This window comes from Athene cunicularia, assembly GCF_003259725.1.
Source record: "Athene cunicularia isolate RWA chromosome 2 unlocalized genomic scaffold, athCun1 chr2_part1, whole genome shotgun sequence".
In the NCBI taxonomy this organism is placed as follows: Eukaryota; Metazoa; Chordata; class Aves; order Strigiformes; family Strigidae; genus Athene; species Athene cunicularia.
The window spans coordinates 53,185,886-53,198,441 of record NW_020799095.1 but is presented as its reverse complement, the minus strand read 5'-3'; the positions used below and the strand labels follow the sequence as shown (position 1 = coordinate 53,198,441).

At 42.9% G+C, this 12,556-nt stretch overlaps 1 long non-coding RNA gene across 1 annotated transcript; it reads right to left on the bottom strand.

Moving 5' to 3' along the window:
- Nucleotides 1-2,221: 2,221 nt before the first annotated feature.
- Nucleotides 2,222-4,677, bottom strand: LOC113477397. The gene is made up of 3 exons (XR_003397891.1): nucleotides 4,654-4,677; nucleotides 3,317-3,424; nucleotides 2,222-2,454 (listed from the first exon to the last, which is right to left on the bottom strand). It is a non-coding gene; the product is annotated as an uncharacterized LOC113477397 (long non-coding RNA).
- Between the last annotated feature and the right edge of the window lie 7,879 nt (nucleotides 4,678-12,556).

The following is a 12,556-nucleotide window of genomic DNA, read 5'->3' as shown; positions in this document are numbered from 1 at the left end:
AAAAAAAAAAAAAAAAAAATATATATATATATATATACATATATATATATATATATATATCAATAGACAAGTAGGTAGGTAGTTGTTTCCATATGGAAAGTTCCCAAGGAGTCTGAAATGAGAAGAGATGGAAGGAGTCAAGCCATCCTGGACAGATGTATCACGAGTGTTCAGAGTGGTGCAAAGCAAGGTAATAAAATTCTCCTGCTCCAGAGGTTACACTGATCCAGCAGAAACTAAAAGATAAAAATAAAAAATAGTAAAATACTAGAAAGCTGAAGACATTGCACTATGGAAAGCAACATTGCCCTTCCTTGTCACTTCACGTATTGGCCCAGAGAGAGCAGCCGTTTGCCTGCATGGAGAGACCTTGCCCAGTGTTGGATAGAAAGTTTTCTTCTTTTTCTAATACAGCAATTTTGTATAAAAAATACAATAAGATTTTAAGACTACGTTTTAGTGGGATTGCTTGCTGGAGTAAGGTTTGAAAAAGTAGGTTCAGTTCATCTGTGTTTTTAAACTAAAGTAGGTCATCTTTCCCATTCAGCACTCATAGGAGCATGCCTTTCCTGCTCCAGATATCAAAAAAACTAAAAGGCATCGTCAGGTCATTAAAATAATTTCCTCCTTTATATTCTGCTTACATAATTCCACACTTTTTTTTTTTTCTCCTGTCTTTTTACACCATCAATATAGGAAATGTACAAACATGCCAGAAAAACAGTTTAAAAAATGGTTTCTTCCTGTGACTCAAAGGCCACACTGTGGTATACTGACTGCACATAAAATACAAATTGCTTTTAAGTCAGACATATTTGATGAACTGAAACTCTTTATGCCTATATTACCTGAACCGAAGGAGGGGGGGGAGAAAGGACATTTTTGTATGTAAAGATCTTAATTTTTTTTTACATAAGAGCAGACATGGATTAGGGAAGCACACAAGTATTTTGCCAGCTAAAACTTTTTCTTAAGCTTTTTTTAAAGCTGTGTGTGAATGCGCTTTGTGATTTCAGCAGGGTTCCCTTGTTCAGAGCAAAGGATCTGAGCAGTGTGTACATGTTTCAAACTGCACTCTATTTCAGAGGTGCCCAGGTGTGAGTATTCAGCACCTCTAAAGACCATTTTATTTTACGTACCTAGCTATAGCATGACAGTCTTCCCACTAGCACAGCATGTGGGCTTTGTTTGAAGGAACCAGAACATTCAATTATTTTGTTCCCAGGCTAGTTTCTAGTACGGTAAATTGCCTTGATGCAAAAAAAATTGCAGTCTACTTGAGTATCCTGTACCATCAACACCAATACATACGACTAATAAAAACGGTTCCACAAGTGTCACAACGGAGATCAAGGGAAAGCAGACAGATTTTACTGTGGAATGGCAAGTGCCGCCTCCCCTCTCTCTGCTGGAGGGAAGCTCCCCAGTCAAGGGTCCTCCACCAAGACGCCGCCCCTTGTGTCACAGCCAGAGATACAAAAGGCTCTCATCAAAGGACCTGAGAGCAAATCTCTAAGAGCTGCGATGTCTTGCTGATTCCCAGCTGTTTTTCTCTTATCAAAAGGAGCATCCCAAGGCTCCTGGTGACTCTGTGTCATACACATCATGATCTCTTCCTGTTGCACACGGCTATTCTTTTTCCACACCAGACACAAGCTTCAGCGTAACAGAGTTTTTGTAATTTGGCTCAGGCATGGGAAACAAATCATGCCTTCCTTTTTAATATAAACATTAGCAAAATGTGCACAATGCTCTATTCCTTCTAGACTAAATAAAGCCAAAATTAATTTATGGGTTTTTAAACACTTCACTGTCAGTTATGTTCTAGAGGCCCTGAATTTTTACTCAGAAAATCTATGTATTTTTTCATGACAGGCTGGCTGAGCAGTCGGGGAAATGCCAGCAAGGGAATGTGTAGACTGTGTCCATACATGGCTGTGTCTCTGAGAAATAATTCAGCTTGGAAGATCAGAGAAAAAAAAGTACAAGAAGAGACGTGGAAACACACACCTGTATTTTTTTCTTTTTAGAAATAATACCTTTGTTACAATTTCTCTTCATACAAAATCTTACAGAGCTGAAGTCTGAAATCTTACAGGACTGAGTCACCAATACTCTTGGAGCCATATTCCATGAAGGAATATTCAAGGATCATTTTATAACCTTTGAAATTTGACTGACTCTGCAGAGATTGGTGAAGCAGACACATAAACCTAACTGCAACTGAAGCAGCAAAGCCTATTTGAGTTCAGTCTGAGCCCAGGATTTCTGACTCCACATGCGAGCTCTGATCAGTGCAATTATCAACCATTCAGCATCTCCTCAGCATGGAAACAGACTAATTGTCTTTCTTAGGTGCATGAAAAACTGGCTTTAGGGCTGATCAGGACAGATCCTATGCCACTTCTTAGATGGGAAATTCCATAAATTTCTATTCCATGGAAAAATGCAGCACTATATAAAATGGAAAATATTGCCTTAGTAAATGAAAAGTTATTTGGAGGCACAAAATGAGTGCAATACATAACATTTCTAATTTTCCAGTCCTAATTCCTACTGTAGTGCTCCTTCTAAGGTAAAATAGAAAATAATAAAATATGTTTTCATTAAGGCTGAGTTCAACCCACTACTATATTCACAAAGACTTCTACCATAATAAATCATCCTATTTTAATCTTGTCATCTTTACAGCCCCAAGGCAATGCCAGTTCATGCCCAGATCACTTACACCTCTTTCCACAGACCCATCTCACAGCATTTGCTACAAATTGCATAAAATGTGAACCTAGGGACAAAGATTGCCTCCCAGTGTTTTACTTGGGCTATTTCCCTTGCAGTGCAATGGTGCAGAGCTCCAGCTTCTACTACTTGATGATAAGACCCAGAGAGCTTTCCCAATGTCATGCATTCACTTTGCTAGTACTACCTCCCTATCCCCTGACTGAGAAACGATGTGCAGTAAATACTTTTACTTCCTAATGGGTAATTTGGAGAAAATTTGTTGACAGTGTGCTTAACGCACATCACTGATCATTAATGCCACTGAAAAAGGGGAGGGAAAGAAAGAATGGTGATGTGTCATACACATCATTACTTGTGTTTTCCATCACTATCATAGATCTTTCCAGGGGATCTCAAATGTATCCATTCACCAGGGTTTTTTCACCCTTTGAGCACATACTTTCATAAACCTTGGGATTTCCTCCAAATTACTTCAGTAAAGGAAACCAATTATTTCCCCCACATAGCAATGAAACTAAATGTTGGCATTTATGAGTGTACCAGCTAAAGGTTTAATTGAGTTTATTGCACTTACAGAAAAGATGGCATCTACTCAGATTCTGCTGACCCCAAACAACAGAGAGTAGCTCACTGTGCCAGGTGACCGTAACTCTCATTCGAAAAAATTACGCGTCTCAATCATCTAGAGCAGCACAAAAATAAGAGCAGGACATGAGTGAGAACAGTGAGTTGAAAATTTATCTTAGTAGCACTCGCTGTCTTCAGCCTACATTGAACAGCAGCGTATGCTGCTGAGATGGGTGTGTTCAATCTCTGATTCACTGAGAATTAGCTTACATTTTAAGGAAATTCCAGCTATTAAACATAAAATGTTTATGGGTTGACATGAAATAATATCTATCCTCAATTAAAAGTGTAAAATATAGAAGATTCTCTTTTCAAATGTTCACTGTTTATGAAAGGTTTTATTCTTCATAAAGTCACCTTTAAAAGTATCTAGCCCTTTGTATTTAATTGATTTGCTGTAAAAATTTCACACTCTTTTTAACTCTAGTAGTACAATGCTCTGCATCTCATGGAAGTATCAGTGAAATCTTACACAGGATCTCTTCTCACCATCACTCCTTTTTGTTTTCAACTTAGAAAAGATCAGAAACAATAGAACAAGATAGCAATAGTCCCCATAACAAGTTAAATTTACCAGACACTAAATTGCTCCATGGAAAGGAAGTGAATAACTAATATAGATGAGCACAAATACTTTAAATAACTTAGATTAACTGAGACAGGCAGCTATTTTGTTGGTAGAGATGTAAAATATTCCAAAGGTGAGCTATCTTTACCATTGTCTCCTGAGATTTCTAAATCAGAGGAAGGATCTGAGTAAGTGGATGACAGGCACAGCAGGTGCTGTACACCAGCACGTATGCACACTCATCGTCTCCATCTACTATATCAGCCGGTTGATTAATTAGTGCAGCTCAATTATTTCAGGTGGAATTTACTTCCTGATGTTGGCGAGGGTAACAGGAATACTTGAAGCAAAGGCCAGTGTAAAAAGTAGAGTGCTGCACTAGGGAAAGTGAGAGGTCTCAGAAAATATAAAATTTCCCCCAGCTCAAAAGACAAAATTTAAAGTTCACAGTAAAGTCAAATTGTGTTGAACACAGGAAAGGTCAGCTTTTTGCACTGATGTTGCAAGGGTTGTTTGCCGCAATCATCCATCAGAGCTTCAAACAAATGGGAGTTTCAAAAACAACTCCAAACAGAATAACCCAAACCAAAAATATACTTTCCCAAAAGTGCTTAAAGTGTGTGTTGGGGGGAGGGGGGGAAGCATAAACATTTAACCAAAACTATATACCTGTGCACACCATAAATTAGGGTACTGCTTTTAAAAGACAGCATTACCTCCAAATATTTTTAACTTGTTCTTCTATCAGAATAACCTGTTTAATTTTTGTCTGCTCTTCAGAACATTGCCATTCTAATTCTAAATAAAATAAATGCCTGCGATTCAGTTTGTGAGGAAAGCTCTGTTCATGGGTTGAGACAGTAATTCCATCTCTTAAAGGAACACATTTCCTTTAACAGATTTCTTGTAATATTTCTTCCTTTCCTGGAAGAAATTAATAAGAAGATCAAAAAGATCATAGTTTCCTGAATAACATTTCTTTCATTTGTCTGTTTTGTTAAATATGAGATCAGCATTTGCGTAGCATTGTGACAGTTTGTGAGATGGGCTCAGACAGCCTGATCATGAAACTGTTTCTCTGGTGAACACTTCCATGGATTAAATCAGTCTGTGTAAGCAATGGACACAGATGTTTCCTGCAATGAAAACATATAGATTTACTTTTCTAGATTAACTTGTTCTCGAACCTAGCAAATATTAATTAATAGATACAAGTTTTTCCATTAAACTTCAAAAGATACTGATCTTCTTTAATGAACTATAGAAAAATGTGCTGTCTGAGCAGTAACAGAAAGACTCAAGCAAAGAAGCATTATCTAGAGATCATATTAATGGATTTGCTTAATCAAAGAAATCCTTTGAAAGGAATTATCTTGACCAAATAAGAGAAAGTAATTATTGGCCTGGAGATTATATGGGTCATAACGGATAGGATGCCAAACTCTACCAGTGAGAGACACCTTGTGGTAGCAGCCTAAACTGTCACTCTTGCAGTCACCTGCAAAGAAACAGCAGAACAAAAGATTCAGGGTGACTAAAGAATAGATTATAAAACCATCTCTTTAATAATACATGTAACAACAGCACAGATGTAAATGTGGCAATTTCTGTTTCTTAAACGCTGCTCACAATTTTAAGCTCACAAATCAAAGCACTGATATATTTTTTATGCCTTCCTCTCCCCCTGCCAGAGATGTGACTGTCCATGCAGCTGGAGCTCTCATTCTATCACATCTGCTATTAATTCAATTCACAACAACCACTTTTGCCATCAGTTCATGCACTCCCACCAGCTCATCACATTAGGAAAATCCTACTATCTAAATTTTTTAAAAATTTCTTTTATTCATTTAGAAGACGCTTCAGAGCCCTCCCCTCCTCCGCCTTTTGCCAAAACCTTCATATGCTTACATGACCCCTAGACCTCTCTAATCCCCAAAGGCAAGCTACAAAGGAAAGCAAGGCTGTAAGAGTCTGTAAGAGCCACAAGGACTCACACCCACGGAGGTGACTGTGGCTTTGGTCAGATATGGTATCATGATGTGCCCAAGCTGCATGATGAGGTCTCCTCACCTCCTCTGCCATCTGTTCTATCTCTGCTGCTCCCACTCAGGGGAGGCCATGCAGCAGACATACCCAAAAAGGTGGCAGATTAAGACAGCCCCTCTCTGCAATTGATAAAGCAGCTGAGCCCCAGCAAAATTTCTTGAAAGAAGTTCTGCCCTCAGCAGAGCAGAGATGCTGCCCCATGCTCCTCTGCCCCTGCTCAGGGATGCCTCCAAAATGGCAGAATCAGGTAGAGCTGCTGCCAGGTAGGTCGTTTTTCTAATACCACCAAAGGACAGTGAAAAAAATTGGGCATTTTGTTCTCTGGACGGTTTCCTGATCATTCCCACGTGTGTTGGAAATAACCAGCGATCAAGGGACTTTTAATTAAAGCATGTGGTGGCTGTAGCTCTGGGAAGGCAAGAACGAACACCAGTTTACATTTCTTCCAGATCTACCAGACCAGCTAGACATGCAGCCTTCTCCTTGCCTGGTTTTACCAAAATGGGCTTAGCATAAATAGTTTAATCTTATGGAGGTGGAAGAATGACAGGTTAACCTGTAACATTTTCACAGAAATAGGCTCAAGGGCAAGTATATGTGCCTTTATACTGGCAGCACCAATCTCTGGCTTGACTGAAACCAATTTGACAACAAATACTAAAATACATAGATGAAGAAAAGAACTTTTAAAATCTGGAAAAATAATTTCAGTCTGATAGCATCAAAAAGTAACTGAAAAATTTATCTTATACATATCTCACTTAAATTGTTCCATTAAATGAGTATTTCTGAACATAAACAGATCAAGGTAAGATGTAGTTTAACAAAACCAGCTGCAAAGCATACAGTTGAGCAGCATGTTGTCTTTACTCTGCTGTCTTACATTCTACAAGGTAGTGCTCCCAGGTAAGACCATGTTAATGGTCTGACTCCAAATCCTGTGACTCATTTCACTTAATAGCTTGCAATAAATGTCCATCATCTTCCTGAACCAAAATGCTAAAACCTCATGCATTATTCCACCCACATTTCTCATCTTTACAGGCAATAATACAATGAATATATTTTTAAACTTTCAGCTCCCTCTACTGTGCAAATATTTTTTTAAAAAAAAGCTTAGTATTTTGTTATTCAAAACACTGTAGGAGTGAAAATATTTAGACAAAAAAAATGTCAGAAAATACTCAAAGTTATTTTCTTGTTTGCCCATGTTAAGCAGCTAAGCTTTGAGCTCATTCAGTGCTGATATCCAGGAATCAGGCATCATGAACCTAATTGAATTATCCCAGAGCATGACATCCCCATAGAGGAAGTGGCCAAGCCTCACTATAGCCACTGCATACACCTTCAAAAGCTCAGTCAGATGAACTGGACATAAATACGAAAACAACTTCATGCAGTCATGCTGTGATGGGGCCACATCAATATGCTTCAATAGAAATGTTTCATCTGTGAACAGCTGCTCCTATATACATCATCACAAAATACCAAACCACTGAAAAAAAAAAAAAACTGCTCTAAAGACACTTTCACAGACACAAATTAATTAAGAAATAGGATTTTATTTTATGACAAGTTATGTTATTTTTCTGAATATTTTTAAGAGCTGATGCTCACAAGCACTGCCACAATGCACACATGCAGCCAGGAGCAGGCAGATGCAATTCTTTAGTTTAGCTCAAAAAAACATCCCTTGAAGTCTGGCAAAAGAAAGCCACAGAGCCACAGAAAGCAGCAGCAGGAATACAGGCCAAGCCGTCTCTATTTCCTGAGCAGTGAGAACTTGAAGAATGAGAGTCAATACCAACCACACACAAAGAAGAAGAGGAGGTGTGGTACTGCAAGGTATTTTCCAGAGTATGACACAGATCAAAGACACACTTTTTGCCTTCCAAAATTTTCTCTGCCACTGTGCTTCTTGGCCAGTGACGCATGAAGAGGGCTTTCACACCTGCCCTGCTCTTGTATTGCAGGCAGGGAGAGCTGGAAAGTGGCAGCTCCGGATGGTGCAGCAAGCCTGGAGCCCTTCCAAGCACGGGATGTTTTGCACACTCCTAGGGGAATGGAGCCAAGGGAAGAGCAGAGCTCACTCCTGCTACAAACTGGTGATGGGCGAGAGAGCCTGAGAGAGCCAGGGCACGAGCGGCACCTTTGAGGTGCAAGAGCCACAGGCAAGAACCAAGACAAAAGGGCCCAGAGGAGCACTGACAAGGGGCTGTGCTCAAGGCTACAGAGGACAAACAGCAACTCCTGGGGACCACCGTTGGGGCCCACACTCGGAGTAGAGAGTTTCCTCCCCTCAGATGTGGAGCACAAGGGCCACCTTTGTGGAGCAGGAGCAGCAGGCACCTGGCCAAAATGGCCCAAAGGGACCCTGACAAGGGGCCATGCTCAAAGATGCAGAGAAGGCAAAAAAAACCCAGGGATGCTTGCTAGCCCAGCTTGGGGGAAAAAAGCCTTCCTCCCCCCAGCTGCAAGGCATGAGAGGCATGAGTAACCCTGCCAAAATGGACCAGAGGAGCCCCGACAAGTGGTCACGCTCAATGCTGCAGAGGAAGGCAAAAAACCCCTGGGGACCAGTGCCAATCTGCCCCAGGGGAAAATTCCTTCCTGACCCCAGCACTGGCGATCGGCTACTCCCTGAGCATGTGAGCAAGACCTGCCTCCTCCTCCTGCAGGCTGGTCACGCATCCCAGGAGATGCCCAAGCCCTGTTCTCCCTCAACCTGGAGCCACCTCAGGGGCTTCCAAGAGTGGCAAAAGGCCCTGGCCTGATCGACCTTGGGGGCAAGAATCCTTCCCATACCTGGCAGGGCACCACTGGGTGCTACAAAGCACTGGGACCCCCGGCAACAGCTCTGCATCCCATTTCTTACAGCTGCCTCCCCTGGCTCTGCAGAGGATGAGGGTGGTGAGCTCTTCAGTGCTCCTCAAGAAGGCATTCCCTTGGTCTTGCCACTGCTGTCCAGATGAAAAGGCCTGACAGCCTCGGGCACCTCCAGCTCTTCCTGGTTCTTCTCCTCTCCAGCAGCCTCATCCAGCCTCCTGCCTTCCTCCCTCAGCCCCTCCAAATAATTCCACTGGCTCCCTGAGGACTTCCTCTCGGATATCTTCGGGCTGTCCCCAGGCCAGCTCTGGCAGCAGGACATGGACGATGCTGCCTTTTATACTTCCCAGGGCACTGCGACTGCTGTGTTGCCGGGTGGTGGCACTGTGACATGGGGGTGACAGGTCTGCCATGTGCAGCCCTTTCTGCTTCTGGGTGGTTCTGGCCCTGAGGCTGTCTCTGTGCCCGGGGGGGCCCAGGGTGTCCCTGCCCTTGGTGGCCGTGCACTGGGCACAGCTGCTGGGCGTCCCTGTGAAGTAATTTGGATGTCCAGGCTATGTAAAGAAGGGCATTTATACACTACACATTCATGTGGTTGTGGGGATGCCAGAGGTGAAATACAGGCTTTTGCTTCCCTCTGCATGAACTCTGAAAAGATGTAGAAAGCATGCAGGATTTCCTCACCATTCCTTAGCATTTGCTACTACCCTGCTTATGGTGAGGTCATCCTCTTGGAATGAAGTCCTGAATTGTTTTGTGTTGTTGACCATCTTCTTCCTTGCACTTCAGTAGCTCTTTTCCTCCTGTGGCCTTCACCCTTGATATCCTTCTTGAAAGTGACAGCAGCCCTCTCAGCCTTTGTGTTGCTCCTTCTAGTCATCTCCTTCTGTAGCCCTCCATGCCCCTAATGAACTGCTCAGTCTTTGTCTACCTTCATCTCAGATGGAATTTACCTTCCTTGAACCTGAGGAATGAGAAAGGTCTCTTAGTGGTACAGGTCAGTTCTCATCAGGTCTTTACATAGGAAAGGCAATTGTTGTGCAAAGGATTGTAGTCCTTAAGAAATCTGAGTTTGTTACAGAGGGTGTTTAGAAAGTTGCTGTGTTTATTAATATTAGTAAGTGTCTAGGGGTTTATCTGTTGCATTATTACTATTGATCCTGAATGCAATACTTCACTGACTGCTGCTTCATTTCATGTTGTTGATAGATCAATACAGTGTTTGGATTCCAATTTGCTTTAAGCCTTATGGACTGAACAGGTTTTCCCTGCAACACTCAAGAAATACAAGTAACTGGCTCAGTTTTGCAGATCAGTTTAAAAAAACCTCAGCTCAATACCACTCAAGGAGACGGTACTGTATAGAGGGTAGAGATTGAGAGCTTGAAAACAAATCACCCCAGCAAGTTTGTTCACATGCTTGAAATGCAGAAGGACTGTTGGACTCTCTCCCATAAGGCTTATTTCTAGAGTGGTCTATCAGGGGCAAAGGGAAAGCCACCAAGTTTCTTACCGCAGATGTTGCTGTAGATTGCAGAAGACAGCCCCAGCTGGGTTCCTATCTGAAATGAGGAAGCATTTGTGTCTGTCTGATCAGATTGTTCTTTTAGGCAACACATTATTATTCACGTTGAGAACAACAGCCAAAAATGCTACTGCCTCTGTCCACTCATACAAAAGGAGCACAATCACCTCTTAGAAACAACCAGGAAAAAGTGATACACACACAGAAGCACACACACATCTATACATATGCTTATACCTAGTTTGTTACTCATGCTGCGTGTATCAGCTGGGTTACTAAGCCTTTTGAGAGGAACATGTCCTAATTCTGTGAGGCATTTCAAAGGTGTTTCCCTGTTGGTCCTGATACATCAGCAGCCCCTGTCACTTCTCTGTTGCTCAAAACTCCATCCCCTTTCCCCACTAAATCTATTTTAAAGCTCTCCATGTAAGTCTGGCCAGCTTGTTGGCAAAGACCTTCCTTGCCCCACTTGGTTAGGTGAATCTCATCAGCTCCCAACAGACCCGTCTTCTCAAAGATAGATCCATAATCACAGAAGCCAAAACCTTGAGCACAGCACCAGCCACACATCCAGGCATCCATCTCCTGTTCAATTTGTCTCCTACTTCCTAAACCCCTTCCTCTGACTGGGAGGCTAAGGAACACCACCTGTGCTTCAGATCCTTTTAACATTGCTTACAGGGACATACAGTTTATTTTGATAGTTCTAGGTTGCCTTGTTGCAGTATCATTATCCTCTATGTGGAATAGTAGGAGTGGATGATGATCTGTAGGGGATACCAGGCTCAGCAGCCTCTCAGTTGATATCACAAATGAGAGCTCCTGGAAGGCAGAAAACTTCCCTGTAGAAATTGTCTGGATGGAAAATGGGTGCTTTGGTGCCTTTCAGTAAGGAATCTCCAATTACTAATACTTTACATGCTTTTCTGGTGGCACTAGTTCTCATATTTTTTTAATATTTATCTAACTTTCACCTGTCCAAAAGACTGATTAATGAAATCCCTTGGGAGACTGCCTTGAAGGATATGGGAGTCCAGGAAGGCTGGACATACTTCAAGAGCAAAGTCTTAAAGGCACAGGAGCAGGCTGTTCCCATGTGCTGAAAAACAAGCAGGTGGGGAAGGAGATTCGCCTGGCTAAACAGGGACCTTTGGCTGGATCTCAAGAACAAAAGGAGAATCTATTGCCTTTGGAAGAGGGGGCAGGTCTCTCATGAATACGATAAAGATGTAGTGAAGTTATGCAGGGAGAACATTAGGAGAGCCAAGGCACAGCTAGAGCTCAACTTGTCTACAGCTGTTAAGGATAAAAAATGTTTCTATAAATTCATTAACAGCAAAAGGAGGATTAGGGAAAAATCTCCCTCCTTTATGGGATGCAGAGAGAAACATGAGGAAACATGAAACATAAGGATGAGGGGCTGAGGTGCTCAACGCCTACTTTGCCTCAGTCTCTAGCAGTGTAACTGGCTGTTCCCTGGACACCCAGCCTCATGCGCTGGGAGATGGGGAGGGGAAGCAGACTGAGGTCAGCACAGTTGAAGAGGAGGTGGTCAGAGACCTGCTGCACCACTTGGATGCACACAAGTCTATGGGACCAGATGGGTTACACACAAGGGTGCTCAAAGAGTTGGCAGATGTGCTCGCCAAACCGCTGTCCATGATTTGCCTGAAGTCATGGCTAACTGGGGAGCTCCCATTGGACTGGAGGGTGGCAAATGTGACACCCATCTACAAGAGAGGCAGAAAGGATGATCCAGGAAACTATAGACCTGTCAGTCTGACCTCGGTGCCAGGGCAGGTCATGGAGCAGGTCATGTCGAGTGCCATTAAATGTCATATAATGGACAACCAGGGCATCAGGCCCAGTCAGCATGGATTTATGAAAGTCAGGTCCTGCCTGACAAACCTGATCTCCTTCTACGACAGGGTGACCTGCTTATTGGATGAGGGAAAGGCTGTGGATGTTGTCTACCTTGACTTTAGTAAGGCCTTTGACACCGTTTCCCACAGCATTCTCCTGGCAAAACTGGCTGCTCGTGGCTTGGATGGGCACACGCTTTGCTGGGTAAAAAACTGCCTGGATGGCCGGGCCCAGAGAGTTGTGGTGAACGGAGTTAAATCCAGTTGGCGGCCGGTCACGAGTGGTGTCCTCGGCACCCGCCGAGAACACGCCGCCTCTCCGGCCACCCCGGGGAGCGGCCCCGGCTCCCACCGCCC